The following is a 16,243-nucleotide window of genomic DNA, read 5'->3' as shown; positions in this document are numbered from 1 at the left end:
AGAATTAAGTTTATTGTCACATGTACTTAAGTTCAGGAATACAGGAGTACAGTGAAAAGTTTACAAAGTTGCCATTCTTAGCACCACCTTAGGTAACCTAGGACCAAAAATCTGAGGTACAAATTAGAAAAATAAAGAAATAAGTCAAAGTTAAACGTTACAGTCTTTCTTAGTACAATGTAGAAAAAAATGAACAATTTCAGTCCTCATTTAGCCATGAGCCTGCAGCCACTCCGAGCTGGGCTTCCCCATGAGGGCTCGATCTCTATCTCCCTGTTTCATTCACATTCCGTTCTTAAATAGTGGGTGACATTTGCAAACTTCCAATCTGCAACAAGCTTTTACTATCTCCTGTTTTATACAATGCCCCTCGCCGTCACTACTATTTGGTGGCCAATAAATAACTCCAGAGTGTGGTGTTGGAAAAGCACAGCAAGCCAGGCAGCATCCGAGGAGCAGCAGAATCGACGTTTTGGGCATAGGCCCTTCATCAGGAATGAGCCTTATAGACCGAGGTGGGCTGAGAGATATATGGGAGAAGGATGGAGTTGGGGGAAAGGTAGCTGAGAGTGGAATAGGTAGATGATGATTAGGGAGAAGGTGATAGGTCGGAGAGGAATGTGGAGCGGATAGATGGGAAAGACGATGGACAGGTCCAGAGGGTGGTGCCAAGATGGAGTCTTGGGATTGGGATAATGTGGAGGTAGGGGAAATGAGGAAACTGGTGAAATTCACATTGATCCTGTGTGGTTGCAGGGTCCGAAGGCAGAATATGAGATATTCTTCTTCCAGGCGTCAGGTGGTAAGGGTTTTGCAATGGGGAAGGCCCAGGACCTGCATGTTCTTGGCGGAGTTGGCTGAAGTGTTCAGCCACAGGATGGTGGGGTTGGTTGGTGTGGGTGTCCCAACGATGTTCTCCGAAACAATCCATGAATAGGTATCCTGTCTCCTTGATGTTGAGGCAACCACATCGGGTGCAACAGATACAGTACTATACAGGACCATCTCTGACACCTCCCTCCCCTTTCTGGACCTCTCCATCTCCATCTCCAATGACTGACTAACCATAGATATCTACTACAAGCCCACTGACTCCCACTGTTATCTACACTACACCTCCTCCCACACTACCTCCTGTAAAAACACCATCTCTTACTCCCAATTCCTCTGCCTCCATTGCGTCTGTTCCTAAGATGACCAATTCCACCTGAGAAAATTCAAGATGGCCTCCTTCTTCCAAGATTGCAATTTTCCTTCCCATGTGGTTGACGATGCCCTCCAGTGCATCTCCTCCACTTCTAGCATCTCCACCATTGAATTCCAGCCCTCTCAAAGCAACAAGGACAGAACACCCGCGCCCCCGTCCTTACCTTCCACCCCACCAACATCCACATACATTACATCATCCTCCGCCACTTCCACCAACTCCAAACAGACCCCACCACCACAGATTTATTTCCCTCCCCACCCCATAAGCGTTCTGGAGAGACCATTCCCTCCACGGCTCCCTCATCAGATCCACGCCCCCCCACCAGCCCACACCCCACTCGCGACACCTTACCTTGTCACCGCAGGAAGTGCAAAACCTGCGCCAACACCACTCCCCAAATCTCCATCTAAGGCCCCAAAGGATGCTTCCATATCCGACAGAAATTTACATGTACCTCCAATGTCATCTATTGTATCCCTTGCACCCGATGTGTTCTCTTCTACATCAGGGAGACAGGACGTCTATTTGCGGATCATTTCAGAGAACATCTTTGGGACACCCGCACAAACCAACCCCACCGTCCTGTGGCGGAACACTTCAACTCCCCCTTCCACTCTGCCAAAGACAGGCCGGTCGTGAGCCTTCTCTATCGCCAAACCGTTACCACCCGAGGCCTGGAGGAAGAACACGGTGGCACAGTGGGCGGCACGGTGGCACAGTGGTTAGCACTGCTGCCTCACAGCGCCTGTAGACCCGGGTTCAATTCCCGACTCAGGCGACTGACTGTGTGGAGTTTGCACGTTCTCCCCGTGTCTGCGTGGGTTTCCTCCGGGTGCTCCGGTTTCCTCCCACAGTCCAAAGATGTGCGGGTCAGGTGAATTGGCCATGCTAAATTTCCCGTAGTGTTAGGTAAGGGGTAAATGTAGGGGTAGGGGTATGGGTGGGTTGCGCTTCGGCGGGTCGGTGTGGACTTGTTGGGCCGAAGGGCCTGTTTCCACACTGTAAGTCTAATCTAAACACCTCATATTCCGCCTTGGGACCCTGCAAACACACGGGATTAATGTGGATTTCACCAGTTTCCTTATTTCCCTTCCCCCACATTATCCCAGTCCCAAGCTACCAACTCAGTACCGCCCTTCTGACCTGTCGTGACCTGCCTTTCACACCTATCCGCTCCACACTCCTCTCTGACCTATCACCTTCTCTCTCACCTTCATCTACTTATCGCATTCTCAGCTACCTTCCCCCCCAACCCCACCCTCCTCCTATTTATCTCTCATCAACACCACCCCCCCTCCCCACTCACCGACCCACAAGCCTCATTCCTGATGAAGGGCTTATGCATGAAACGTTGATTCTCCTGCTCCTCAGATGCTACCTGGCCTGCTGTGCTTTTCCAGCACCACACTCTCGATTCATATCCCCACCATCTGCAGTCCTCACTTTCTCCTATAAATAATTCCAATCAAAGTTCTTTACTCTTTCTTAGTTCTAGCCAAGCAAATTCAACACATTGTTCTGAAATAGTTCCTCACTAATGCTTCTTTATTCAGTTAGTGACCACTTAAGGACCTAGACCCATGTGGATTGCAATTCTTTCAGATCCAGGCCAGACTAGAAAGAAACTATCTCCCCAGTTGGTGCAGACTGTCAGTTATGGAGTCTGTCCTTAAACCTGCCCTCATCTGCATAATTGCAGATTACACATAAGTTTAGAAAGCAGCCAGTGAGTACAATCAAATTCTTATTGATTTCGACTGATCCCCAAAGACCTCTTAGCCCTAATACACTCACCCTGTGAGACTTCCCTCAAACACACATTTCCTTGATCACTTTTTATCTTGGCTGGTTTTAAGCAAATCATCCCAACTTTAAATGGTATTAGCCCTGCATAAAATTGTGCCACATGCTGAGATGTGTGCTCCTTAGTGTGCTTATCACAGGACTGCACAGTGCAACCATTTCAATGAGCAGGAGGTACAATATTTCCATACCAACTGCATTAAAAGTAATGGGTGTTGATTAATTATGTATTGCAATCCACACACACATTTTCAGTGGCTACTCAATCATATCGCCATTATTTCCTCTAAGTAATTGCAGCTTTCCAATGGGAAAATCTTCAAACACATGATCTATCTCTGATTCTTCTTGTATCTTCCTCTTACAGCTTTTGAGCGAACACTGTGTAGATAATCACAGATGCTATTTTCATGCTAGTTCAGACAAAATGAATGTCTCAATTACTTTAGCATTAGAAGTAACCACATTGGAGTATTATAGAGAGCAGCAATTCACTCAATTTTAACAAAAACTTGTTCTTTTTCAAGGTGAATAACAATATCCAGCCTTGATGTCATGAAGAATTGGTGAGAGATGCTCTTCTTAGCTGTTGTAGTCCTTGTGGCTACCTGCCAGTATAGGTACAGTTTTATTGGAAGTATAACGGTTTGTGATGAAACTTATATTTATATGTCTTAATATCATTTTTTACAGGTTTGGGATCTTGGAGTTCTAAGTTAAAAATAATGGTTTGTCCACATGTTTGGAATTCACAATGAGCTTTAAAAAACAATAATACCCATTATTTTTGATGCAATAAAATGTGCTAAGCAGCATTCCTAAGAAAAGGAGTCCTAGAATCATAGAGCCATTGAGGTCTACCACACAGGGAAAGACCCTTCAGCACATTGAATCAGCACTGGTCAAAAGCAGCCACCCAACTACTCTAATCCCATTTTCCAACACTTGGCCCATAGCCTTGTTTGCCTTTGCATCACAAGTGCACATCTAAATATTTCTGAAATGCTAAGAGGTCTTCTACCTCTACCATCCTTACAGACAGTGAGTTTCAATTTGCAGCACCCTCAGAATGAAAAATATTTTCTTCGCATCCCCTCATTTACTCATGTTCTGCATGAGAGATTGACAATGAGGGTAAGAGCATGTGCGATTTTAGGAAATTCAGCTAATTGGATCCAGAATTAGCTGAGTGGCAGGAAGCAGATGTTGTTGGTCATGGGATGTTTTTGTGACTGGAAGTCTGCCTTCAGTGAGATTCCACAGAAATTAGATTAGATTACTTACCGTGTGGAAACAGGTCCTTCGGTCCAACAAGTCCACAACGACCCTCCGAAGAGCAACCCACCCGGACCCATTCCCCTAACCCTACGGGCAATTTAGCATGGCCAATTCACCTAACCTGCACATTTTTGGACTGTGGGAGGAAACCGGAGGAAACCCACGCAAACATGGGAAGAATGTGCAAACTCCACACACACAGTTGCCTCAGGCAGGAATTGAACCTGGGTCTCTGGCGCTGTGAGGCAGCAGTGCTAACCACTGTGCTTCCCAATTACTTTTGTTGCCCTTGCTATTTGTAGTATTTATAAATGATTTAGATGTGGAGATAGGAGACTTGATCTGTAAGTTTGCGAATGATACAAAAATTGATGGGTTGATAAAAACTGAGGAGAATCACCTCAGATTACAGAAGAGTATACATAGGCCAGTCAGATGGGCTGATCAATGCAAATGTAATTCAATGTGGATAAGTGTAAGGTGATGCACTTGGGCAGGACAAATAAAGCAAAAGAATAGTAGAACAACTGTAGGAGTTTATCTTATAATAAAATTATGTTAATAACCGCAGACAAGAAAGTTGGCATTCCAGTAGTTGGTAGATAAGTGAAGTTGAGTTTTTGAAGTTTTCAAAAACAGGAAAATGAATTGAAGTTGGGGTGGGGTGATGCAGCACTGGAGGAAGCTAAATTAGGAGCACAACGATAATAAGTAAAAAAGTGTGATCTACAGTTCCAGCAGATAGGTTGTAATTTTAAATACTACCAGTCCACCAAAGTATTATAAAAGAGAATAGCCTGTCTCCCTTAGAAATTACCTGGACTGGGTCTTGCTAGATATACAGCGCTGGATCTTCTAAGAAATGTAACAATATTTGTTAGCTGTACCAGAGTGCACTAGATTTGTTCTTTCTATTCAATCTATAAAGTGGGATTTGGGTTATTTCTACAGTGCGTTTGAAAATTTTGGAGTCCGTATTTTAAGGGAATAGAGTGTTCATTATCTCGTTTATTTTCATTTCAGTTCTTAACGAACTTTTGTATAACTGTTAAAACAAAGACTGTAAAATTATGTTTTGTAAAAGATCACTTCAGTAACAAATCTTCCTTAAACGGCACGGTGGCTCAGTGGTTAGCACTGTTGCCTCACAGCACCAGTGTCCTAGGTTCGATTCCAACGTCAGGTGACTGTCTGTGTGGAGTTTGTACATTCTCCCCGTCTCTGCGTGGGTTTCCTCCAGGTGCTCTGGTTTCCTCCCACAGTCCAAAGATGTGCAGGTTAGGTAAATTGGTCATGCTTAAATTGTCAATTAGGTGCATTAGTCAGAGGGAAAAGAGGTTTGGGTGGGTTACTCTTCAGAAGGTCGGTGTGGACCTGTTGGGCCGAAGGGCCTGTTTCCACACTGTAGGGAATCTAATCTAATCCAAAAAAAAGAACAATCCAGTCAGGTTCCTATTGGGGTCTATCTTGTCTGTGACTAACATCAATTGGCCATTAGTCTATAACACTTGGAGCCACTAGATTAAAATATTTCAAGAAAATATGCTTCTGCCAATAGCCTTCTTTAAATATGCATAGTCAGGTTTTCAAAAGGCTGTTTTTGTTCATGTAATTGAAAGGGTTCAGAAAAGATTTACAAAGATGTTGCCAGGGTTGGAGGGTTTGAGCTATAAGGAGAGGTTGAATAGGCTGGGGCTGTTTTCACTGGAGCGTCGGAGGCTGAGGGTGACCTTAAAGCGGTCTATAAAATAATGAGGGGCATGGATAGGATAAATAAACAAAGTCTCTTCCCTGGAGTGGGAGAGTTAGAACTAGAGGTTGAGGGTGAGAGGGGAAAGACATAAAAGAGACCTAAGGAGCAGCTTTTTCACACAGAGGGTGGTGTGTGTATGGAATGAGCTGCCAGAGGAAGTGGTGGAGGCTAGTCCAATTGCAACATTTAAAAGGCATCTGGATGGGTATATGAATAGGAAGGGTTTGGAGAGCAATGGGCCGGGTGCTGGCAAGTGGGACTAGCTTGGGTTAGGATATCTGGTCGGCATGGACAGGTTGGACCGAAGGGTCTGTTTTCATACTGTACATCTCTATGACTCTGTAACTGATTGTCCCAATATGAGCCTTGCTTTCTTTTAAATTTTTATTTTTCGAAATCACCTGCAACTGTGTGTAGGGAGTTAGGGGTTCAATGTGCCAGGCTTGCAGTCACACCTTTTGATCAAGATATTAAGAAAATTTTTAATTTAATATGTATTCACAAAATTTGGACTTGGTTGCATTATTAAACTGTTTCCAGATGAGACAGTTAGATGATATTATAGTAAGCAATGCTCCAGTGTCCAGGTACTGGTTTCACTTTCACTACTTGCCATTCAGGAAGCAGTACTAATAGTAACAGCCTACTCACAGTTACTCGACGTTTCGGGCATAAGCCCTTCATCAGGAAGCTTATGCCCGAAACGTCGAATTGCCTATTCCTTGGATGCTGCCTAACCTGCTGTGCTTTAACTAGCAACACATTTTCAACTGTGATCTCCAGCATCTGCAGACCTCATTTTTTACTCACAGTTACTGTTGTTTTATGCAGTCAGTAAGCACACAATTCAGGTGATGGGTGAGTCTGAGACCTTATAACTGTGTAAATAGTTAGTGTTGTTACTAAAACTTATAGCCCTGATGAAGGGCTTTTGCCCGAAATGTTGAATTCCCTATTCCTTGGATGCTGCCTGACCTGCTGTGCTTTAACCAGCAACACATTTTCAGCTCATTACTAAAACTTATGACTTCTATCTCAACATAAGAAAGTTGTGAAACATTTTTGGATCTGAAAATGGAAATCTTGCTTTAGGATTTACCAAACCAAAACAGCAAAGTGATGCCATTCCTGGTAACTGTTATGAACAACAGACATTTCTGCTTCAGAATGTCAGTGGTGAAATATGGAATGCTTATACATTCAATGTATGAAGGCAATGAAGGTCATTTAGATAATGAAGATCATTGGGCTCATTCTATAATTCATTTGTTATGAAATTAAATGAATAACATGTAAGAATTTATGCTGGTGAAGCAATGTTATAAACAGAATGAAGAAAGAAAGACAGTGGAATTTTATAAGGGTCAGAGAGACATGGGTTCTGATTAACAGTGTGGCAGCATTGGACAAGAAACCAGGGAGATAGATTTCAGTGTCAAGATCATCATGCTTCCTCTTGTATGAATTGACTTGAATTGAATTATTTCTTTCTTGTCACATGCATTCAAATGAGTACAGTCAAAATTGTATATAATCCTGAGTTAAGGAATAGAAATATGAGAAAAAATGTTACATGACAGCCATTCACAGTATAACTATCAAGTCAGAAAAACAAGAAGCAACGTTAAAAAGACAAACACCACACTGTTTCTCCAAGGGGTCTCCGCAGCAGACCAAAGCGGGGGGGGGGGGGGGGGGGGGCATCCGCGTGGTTTGACCAGTGCTGCCGCCATGCTCTTCACCAGGCCACTGGCCTCCCCACTCCAGGCCACTGGTCACTGGCATACCCGCTCCTGGACACTGGTCACTGGCATCCCTGCTCCAGGCTCCTGGTCACTGGCATTCCTGCTCCAGGCTCCTGGTCACTGGGATCCCCTCCAGGCCACTGGTCACTGGCATCTCTACTCCAGGCCTCTGGTCACTGGCATCTCTACTCCAGGCCACTGATCCCTGGCATCCCCACTCCTAGACACTGGTCACTAACATCTCTACTCCAGGCCACTGGTCACTGGCATCCCTGCTCCTGGCTCCTGGTCACTGGCATCCCTACTCCAGGCCACTGGTCCCTGGTATCCCTACTCCAGGATCCTGGTCACTGGCATACCCGCTCTAGGCTCCTGGTCACTGGCATCCCTACTCCAGGCAACTGGTCACTGGCACCTCCACTCCAGGCCACTGGTCCCTGGCATCTCTGCTCCAGGCCACTGGTCACTGGCATCCCCGCTCCAGGCAACTGGTCACTGGCATCCCCACTCAAGACAAATGGTCACTGGCATCCCCCGTTCCAGGCCACTAGTCACTGGCACCTCCTGCTCCAGGCCACTAGTCACTGGCACCTCCTGCTCCAGGCCACTGGTCACTGGCATCCCTGCTCCAGGCCATTGGTCACTGGCATCCCCTGCTCCAGGCCACTGGTCAGTGGTTGCTGGTATTCCAAATTTGGTCGCCTAACCTGATTCAGAGGACAGGAGTCAAAAGCCGGGGTTAGGTGTCTCAGCCAAGAAGTCTGAAAAAACTTCTGAAGGACAGAAGAAAACCATAAAAGGGAGGAAAAAAATGAGAAAAAAGGAAAAGAAGAGTGGAGTGGACAAACTCCAGTTGGAGAGCCCTACTCCCCCACTATCTAATTGGAAGTATGCTTTTCACAAACAACGCGATAGTTTCCTTGTGGGCAGCAGTGAGTTGCCAGCTGTTGGTGATTAATGCTCGTTAAACTCATGGTTGACAACTCTACTCACTTCATTAATATTCTTCTGCCAATCTTGCCCCACAAACTAGGGATTGGGAAAACTTGACATAATAGTTATGTGGTGGATTTAGCAAACTATTTCTTCTGAATGATTTCCATCTTGCTCAGATGTTCCATTACCACCATTGCTGTGGTTATGACAATGTTCCTAACAACATACCATTTGGAACCCAGAGCAGCCCAGATTCATAAATTAAGCCTAGTGAAAATGAAAACTGGATCTTTTCAAACAACAGGATCTTATTTGTAACTTGTAGGCTGAACTTGTTAGTGCGTGCTCAATGCACATTCCAAATATTACGAGCTGGCAGTCTGAACAAAAAGAATATTGTCAGCAAGTTCCATTTCCGTTTCCTTCTCAGAGCTCCATAAATCCAGCCCAAACCTTTGCCACTTTAAACTTTCCCATCTATCCCTTCCATACTTTCTGATCATGACTCCCTTACCACATCTCCCCATGCTGAGTATTGGCTCAAAGACTTGTTATCAGACTTAGTTTGGAGAAGGGTTAGACCCAAAACATCAACTTCTCCATCTTTTCATGCTGCCTGGCTAGCTGTGCTCTTCCCGCCACCTGCTTGTCTGCTTTGGTTATTCGGCTTCTCAAGATTCAGACAGCTAAAAGCAAAGTGACTGCTCAGACGCCTCAGTCTCCAGCTGTAGCTTCCCTTAGTGATATGGGTAAGGCTCATCTCTCAAAATGTACTGAGAATCCTGGCACAATGATCAGGCAGTCTGCCAACGAGGAAAAATAATTTCATTATACAGCTCCCTTCAATTTTTTTTGTTGATATTTTAGGGATTGAAACTTTTTTTTTCATTAATTTCCTTTCTCAAACCTTCAAAGATATGAATGTGTCTAATTGATTCCCATTAACCTTCCTTGATCTAATGGAAACCAATGTTTCTTAAACCATTCTTCATTATCAATACCTCTCTATTGGAAATATTTTCCTAAATCTCTGATCTTTGCTTTTGAATATATTAGATGACCAATAACAAATGGCACAGAGATGTACAGCATGTAAACAGACCTTTCTGACCAGCTTATCCATTCCAACCAGATATCCTAAACTGATCTCATCCTATTTGCCAGCATTTGGTTCATAGCGCTCTGAACCCTTTCTATTCATGTAACCACCTTTTAAATGTTAAAAATCACACAACACCAGGTTATAGTCCAACAGGTTTAATTGGAAGCACACTAGCTTTCGGAGTGACGCTCCTTCATTCACACCCCAGTCCAACACCAGCATCTCCAAATCATGCCTTTTAAATTTTGTAATTGTATCCACCATCACTACTTTCTCTAGTAGTGATGGTGGATACAATTGTTTTGTGCAAATTCGACATCATTTCTTCTCCTCAAAAGCAGATGTTTCAATGCTTTACAGCCAATTCATTATTTTTTACAAATAGTTGTTGTTTAGATTAGATTACCTACAGTGTGGAAACAAGCCCTTTGGCCCAACAAGTCCACACCAACCCGCCAAAGCGTAACCCACCCAGACCCATTCTCCTACATTTACCCCTTCACCTAACACTACGGGCAACTTAGCATGGCCAATTCACCTAGCCTGCACATTTTTGGATTGGGGAAGGAAACCGGAGCACCCGGAGGAAACCCACGCAGACACGGGGAGAATGTGCAAACTCCACACAGACAGTCGCCTGAGGCGGGAATTAAATCCAGGTCTCCTGCTCTGTGAAGCAGCAGTGCTAACCTCTGTGCCACCATGCCGCCCACAAACGTTTTCCAGACAAACCTAACAGCAAATTTGAACATAGGTAGATCCCGTAAACCCCAGTGAGGAATCATTTCCCTTGCTTTAAGTATTTTTGTTTAGGACCCTAAGATGTTGCATTGTTCATCTTTGAACCATGTCATGGAATAATCTAAAAGGACTTTACATACACCCCCAATTTTGCATGGCTCCATCAGCTCTGTACTGCAGTGTCAGCCTAGATTATGGAGTCAAGTCCTGGAATGGAACCAAAAACAAAGAACAAAGAAAATTTACAGCCCAGGAACTGGCCCTTCAGACCTCCAAGCTTGAGCCGATCCAAATCTACTGTCTAAACCTGTTGCCCAATTCCTGAGCATCTGTATCCCTCTGCTCCCTGCCTACTCATGCATCTGTCCAGATGCATCTTAAATTAATCTACAATGCCTACCTCTGCTATCCCTGCTGGCAATGCGTTCCAGACACCCACAATCCTCAGTGTAAAGTACTTGCCATGCGTATCCCCATTAAACTTTTCACCTCTCACCTTGAAAGTGTGACCTCTCGTTATTGAATCCTTCAACATGGGAAAAAGCTTATCTCTGTCTACCCTGTCTATACCCTTCATGATTTTGTAGACCTCAATCAGGTCCCCTCCCCTACATCTCCTTGTTTCTCATGAAAAACCTACTCAACAAACTTAACCTACTCAACCTTTCTTCATAGATAACACCTCTATTCCTGATGAAGGGCTTTTGCCCGAAACGTTGATTTCCCTGCTCCTCGGATACTGCCTGATCTGCTGTGCTTTTCCAGCACCACTCTGATCTAAACCTTCCATACCAGGTAACTGGATTGTGAACTCAGTCTGGTTTAGTGGCAAGATTATCAGCACTCAGGCGAAGGCTGACGCAATTGCTCATTAGGATCTTTAACAAGTCCGGACAAGACAATCAACACTATGAATAGTTTGCTTCAGTATTCACTAGTGAGAAGGACCTTGTCATTTGTGAGGACAGAGTGAAACAGGCTGACATGCTTGAACAGGTTGATGCTAAGAAGGAGGATGTGATTGAAATATTGAAAATTATGAGGATAAATAAGTCCCTTGGGCCATATAGGATATACTCAAGGTTACTGCGGGAAGTGTGGGAAGAGATTGCTGCACCTTTGGTGATGTCCTTTGCGTCCTCACTGTCTACTGGAGTAGTACCAGATGATTGGAGGGTGGAAAATATTATTCCCTTGTTCAAGAAAGAGAATAGGGATCACCTTGGGAAGGACAGGCCAGTCAGTCTTACGTTGATGGCGGGCAAACGTTTGGAGAAGATTCTGACAGACAGGATTTATGATTATTTGGAAAAGCATAATTTGATTAGAAAGAGCATGGCTTTGTGAAGGGCAGGTCATGCCTCATAAGCCTTATTGAATTTTTTGAGGATTTGACAAAACGCATTCATGAAGATAGAGCAGTGGATCTGGTGTACATGGATTTTAACAAGGTGTTTGATAAGGTTCCCCATGGTAGGGTCATTCAGAAAGTAAGGAGGAATGGAATACAGGGAAATTTGGCTGTCTTGATAGAATTGGCTGACCCATAGGAGACAGAGGGTAGTAGTAGAACATAGAACATAGAACAAAAAAAACGTTACAGCATAGTACAGGCCCTTTGGCCCTCATTGTTGTGCCGACCTGTGAAATTAATCTGACCTACAATGTTCCATTATTATCCATATGTATATCCAATGCCCATTTAAATGCACTTAAAATTGGCCAGTCTACCACTGTTGCAGGCAGGCTGTTCCATGCCCCTACTATTCTGAGTAAACAAACTACCCCTGATATCTGTCCTAAATCTATCATGCTTCAATTTAAAGTAATGACCCCTCGTGTTAGCCTTCACCATCTGAGGAAAATGCTTCTCACTATCTCCCCTATCTAACCCTCTGATATCTTATACATCTCGATTAATTCACCTATCAACCTTGTTCTCTCCAACAAAAACAGCCTCAGTTCCCTCAGCCTTTCCTCATAAGACCTTCCCTCCATACCAGGCAACATCCTAGTAAATCTCCTCTGAACCCTTTCTAAAGCTTCCACATCCTTCCTATAATGCGGTGACCAGAACTGTACACAATACTCCAAGTGTGACCGCACCAGTGACCTCCTGCTCTGAAACTCAATCCCCCTACCAATAAACGCCAACATACCATATGCCTTCTCAACAACCCTATCAGCCTGGGTGGCAACTTTCAGAGATTTATGCACCTGGACACAAATCTCTCTGTTCATCTACTCTGGTAAGAATTGTACCATTAGCCCAGTACTCTGCATTCCTGTTACTTCTTCCAAAGTGAACTACCTCACATTTTTCTGCATTAAACTCTATTTGGCACTTCTCAGCCCAGCTCTGCATCTTATATAATGTCCCTCTGTCAACCACAACATCCATTAGCACTATCCACAACTCTGTCTACCTTAGTGTCATCGCAAACTTACTAACCCATCCTTCTGCTTCCACATCCAGATCATTTATAAAAATGACCAACAGCAATGGCCCCAAAACAGATCTTTGCAACACCCCACTGGTAACTGAGCTCCAGGATGAATACTTCCCATCAACTACCACCCTCTGTCTTCTTTCAACTAGCCAGTTTCTGATTCAAACTGCTAAATCCTGAAACTCCATATTTTGTGCAATAGCCTACCGTGTAGATTGTAAGTATTCAGACTAGAGCTCAGTGACCATTGATGTTCCACAGGGATCTGTTCTGGGTTCTCTGCTCTTTATGATTTTTATAAATGACATGGATGAGGAAGTGGAAGGATGGATTAGTAAGTTTGCCGATGACACAAAGGTTAGTGGAGTTGTGGATAGTGTGAAGGGCTGTTGTAGGTTGCAACAGGACATTGACAGGATGCAGACGTGGGCTGAGAAGTGGCAGATAGAGTTCAACCCAGAAAAGTGTGAAGTGATTCATTTTGAAAGGTTGAATTTGAATGCAGATTACAGGATTAAAGGCAGAAGTTTTGGTCGTGTGGAGGACCAGAGGGATCTTGGAGTCCATGTCCATAGATCCCTTAAAGTTGCTACCTAAGTTGGTAGGGTTGTTAAGAAGATGTATGGTGTTTTGGCTTTCATTAGCAGGGAGATTGAGTTTAAGAACCATGAGGTTATGGTAGAGCTCTATAAAACCCTGGTTAGACCACACTTGGAATATTGTGCTCAGTTCTGGTCACCTCATTAGAGGAAAGATGCAGAAGCTTTAGAGAGGATGCAGAGGAGATTTACCAGGATGCTGCCTGGAAACGAGGACATGTCTAATGAAGAAAGTTTGAGGGAGATAGAGTTTTTCTCACTGGAGCGAAGAAGGATGGGAGGTGAATTGATAGAAATATGCAAGATGATGAGAGGCATAGATAGAGTGAATAGCCAGAGACATTTTTCTCCAGGGTGGAAATGCCTATCATGAAGGGCACATTTTTAAGGTGATTGGAGGAAGGTTTAGAGGAGTTGTCAGAGGTAGGTTCTTTACACAGAGAAAGGTGGATGCGTGGAATGCGCTGCCAGCAGTGGTAGTAGAATCAGATACTTTAGGGATATTTAAGCGACTCTTGGACAGGCATATGAATGATAATAAATGAAGGATATGTAGGTTGGTTCGATCCCACAGTAGGATAAAAGGTTGGCACAGCATCGAGGGATGAAGGACCTGTACTGTACTATTCTATGTTCTGTGTTCCATGACCCAAGGAGCATGGGCTCCTCTGGTGCAGTTGTGGTGCCTCTCCCTTTGAGCTAGTAGACCATGATTCAAGTCCCACCTGCTCCAGAGGTTTATAAAAATTTCCCTAAATAGATTGATTAGAAAATATTTGTACTGAGGAGTTCCTGTTAAATGACATCCTGGAGCTGAGATGATTGACTCCAACAAAAAACAACATTTTTCTTTGTGTTAGGTGTGACAGACCAATGAGGAAGCTTCCCAATGTTTCCCATTGATTTCAATTTTTCTTGGACTCCTTGATACTGCACTTGGTTAAATGTCACCTTGATGTTAAAGGCAGTCATTTTTACCTCACCTCCAGAATTCTGTTTAGAAGAGGGAGGGAGGGTTATGAGGAGGGGGAGTAGCATTGTTAATTAGAGAGTACATCACAGCTGCAGAAAAGGAGGCTGTTGTTGAGAAGGGTTTCTCTTCTGAGTCAGTATGTTTGGAAGTCAGTAACAGGAAAGTAGCAGAGAGATGGGATAACAGATTGGACAGCAGATCTTAGAAAGGTGCATACGCAACAGAGTTGTTGTTATGGGTGACTTCAACATCTCCAATATTGATTGGAATCTCCTTAGTGCAGATAGTCTGAATGGAGCTGATTTTTCCAGATATGTCCAGGAAGGATTCCTGACTCAATATGTAGATAGGCCAACTAGCTGAGAGGTCATATTGGACTTGGTGCTGGGCAATGAGCCAGGTCAGGTGTCACTTTTGGTGACAGTGACAACAACTGCCTCACCTTTACTATAGCCGTGGAGAGGGATAGGAACATACAGTATGGGAAGATAGTGAACTAGGGGAGGGGAAATTATACTGCTATTAGACAGGAGCTGTGGAGTTTAAATTGGGAACAATTGTTCTATAGAAAACACACAACAGAATTGTGAAGGCTATTTAAGGAGCATCTGTTGTGAATGTTGGATCACTTTGTCCCACTGAGACAGGCAAGGAATGGTGGGGTGAAGGAACCTCGGTTGACGAGAAGAGGAGCTTCTTGTCAAGAGGAAGAAGGAAACTTACTTAAGGTTGAGCAAGCAAGGATCTGGCACAGCTTTAGAGGATTACAGGATAGCTAGGAAAGAACTCAAAAATAGAATGAGGAGACCGAGGAAGGGGTATGAAAAAGTCTTGGTGGGAAGGATTAGGGGAAACCCAAAGGCATTCTACACTTTTGTGGGGAATTAGAGAATGATCACAGAGAGGGTAGGACTGATCAGGGATAGTAGAGGGAACTTGTGTCTGGGGTCTGAAGAGGTATTGGAGGTCCTAAATGAGTTTTTTGCTTCAGTATTTACTACAGCGAGGGACCTTGTTGATGGTGAGAACACAATGTTACAAGTTAATAGGCTTGAACAGATTGATATTAAGAAAGTGGATGTGTTGGAAATTCTGGGAAGCATCGAGATGGGTAAGTCCCCAGAGCCGGGCCAGATATATCCAAGTTTCTATGGGAAGCAAGGAATGAGATTGATAGTCCTCTGCCGATGATCTTTCCACAGGAGTAATACCGGATGATTGCAAGGAGGCGAATGTTGTTCCTCTGTTCAAGAAAGGAAATAGGGAAATCCCTGGGAATTACAGAACAGTCAGTCTTACATCTGTGATAAGCAAGGTACTGGAAAGGATTCTGAGAGATAGGATTGATGATTATTTGGAAAAACTTAGTTTGATTAAAGATTAGATCAAATTCCTTACAATGTGGAAACAGGCCCTTCAGCCTAAAAAGTCCACAATGACCCTCTGAAGAGTAACCTACCCAGACCCATCTTTGGACTGTGGGAGGAACCAGAGCACCCAGAGGAAACCAACACAGACACAGGGCAAATGCACAAACTCCACACAGACCGTCGCCTGAGGTGGGAATCAAACCCAGGTCCCTGGCACTGTAAGGTAGCTGTGCTAACCACTGAGCCACCATGCCACCCTCAAGTTAACCAATTATCACCAGAG

Source organism: Hemiscyllium ocellatum, chromosome 7, assembly GCF_020745735.1.
Source record: "Hemiscyllium ocellatum isolate sHemOce1 chromosome 7, sHemOce1.pat.X.cur, whole genome shotgun sequence".
Lineage (NCBI taxonomy): Eukaryota > Metazoa > Chordata > Chondrichthyes > Orectolobiformes > Hemiscylliidae > Hemiscyllium > Hemiscyllium ocellatum.
Note: the sequence above shows the minus strand (reverse complement) of the source record.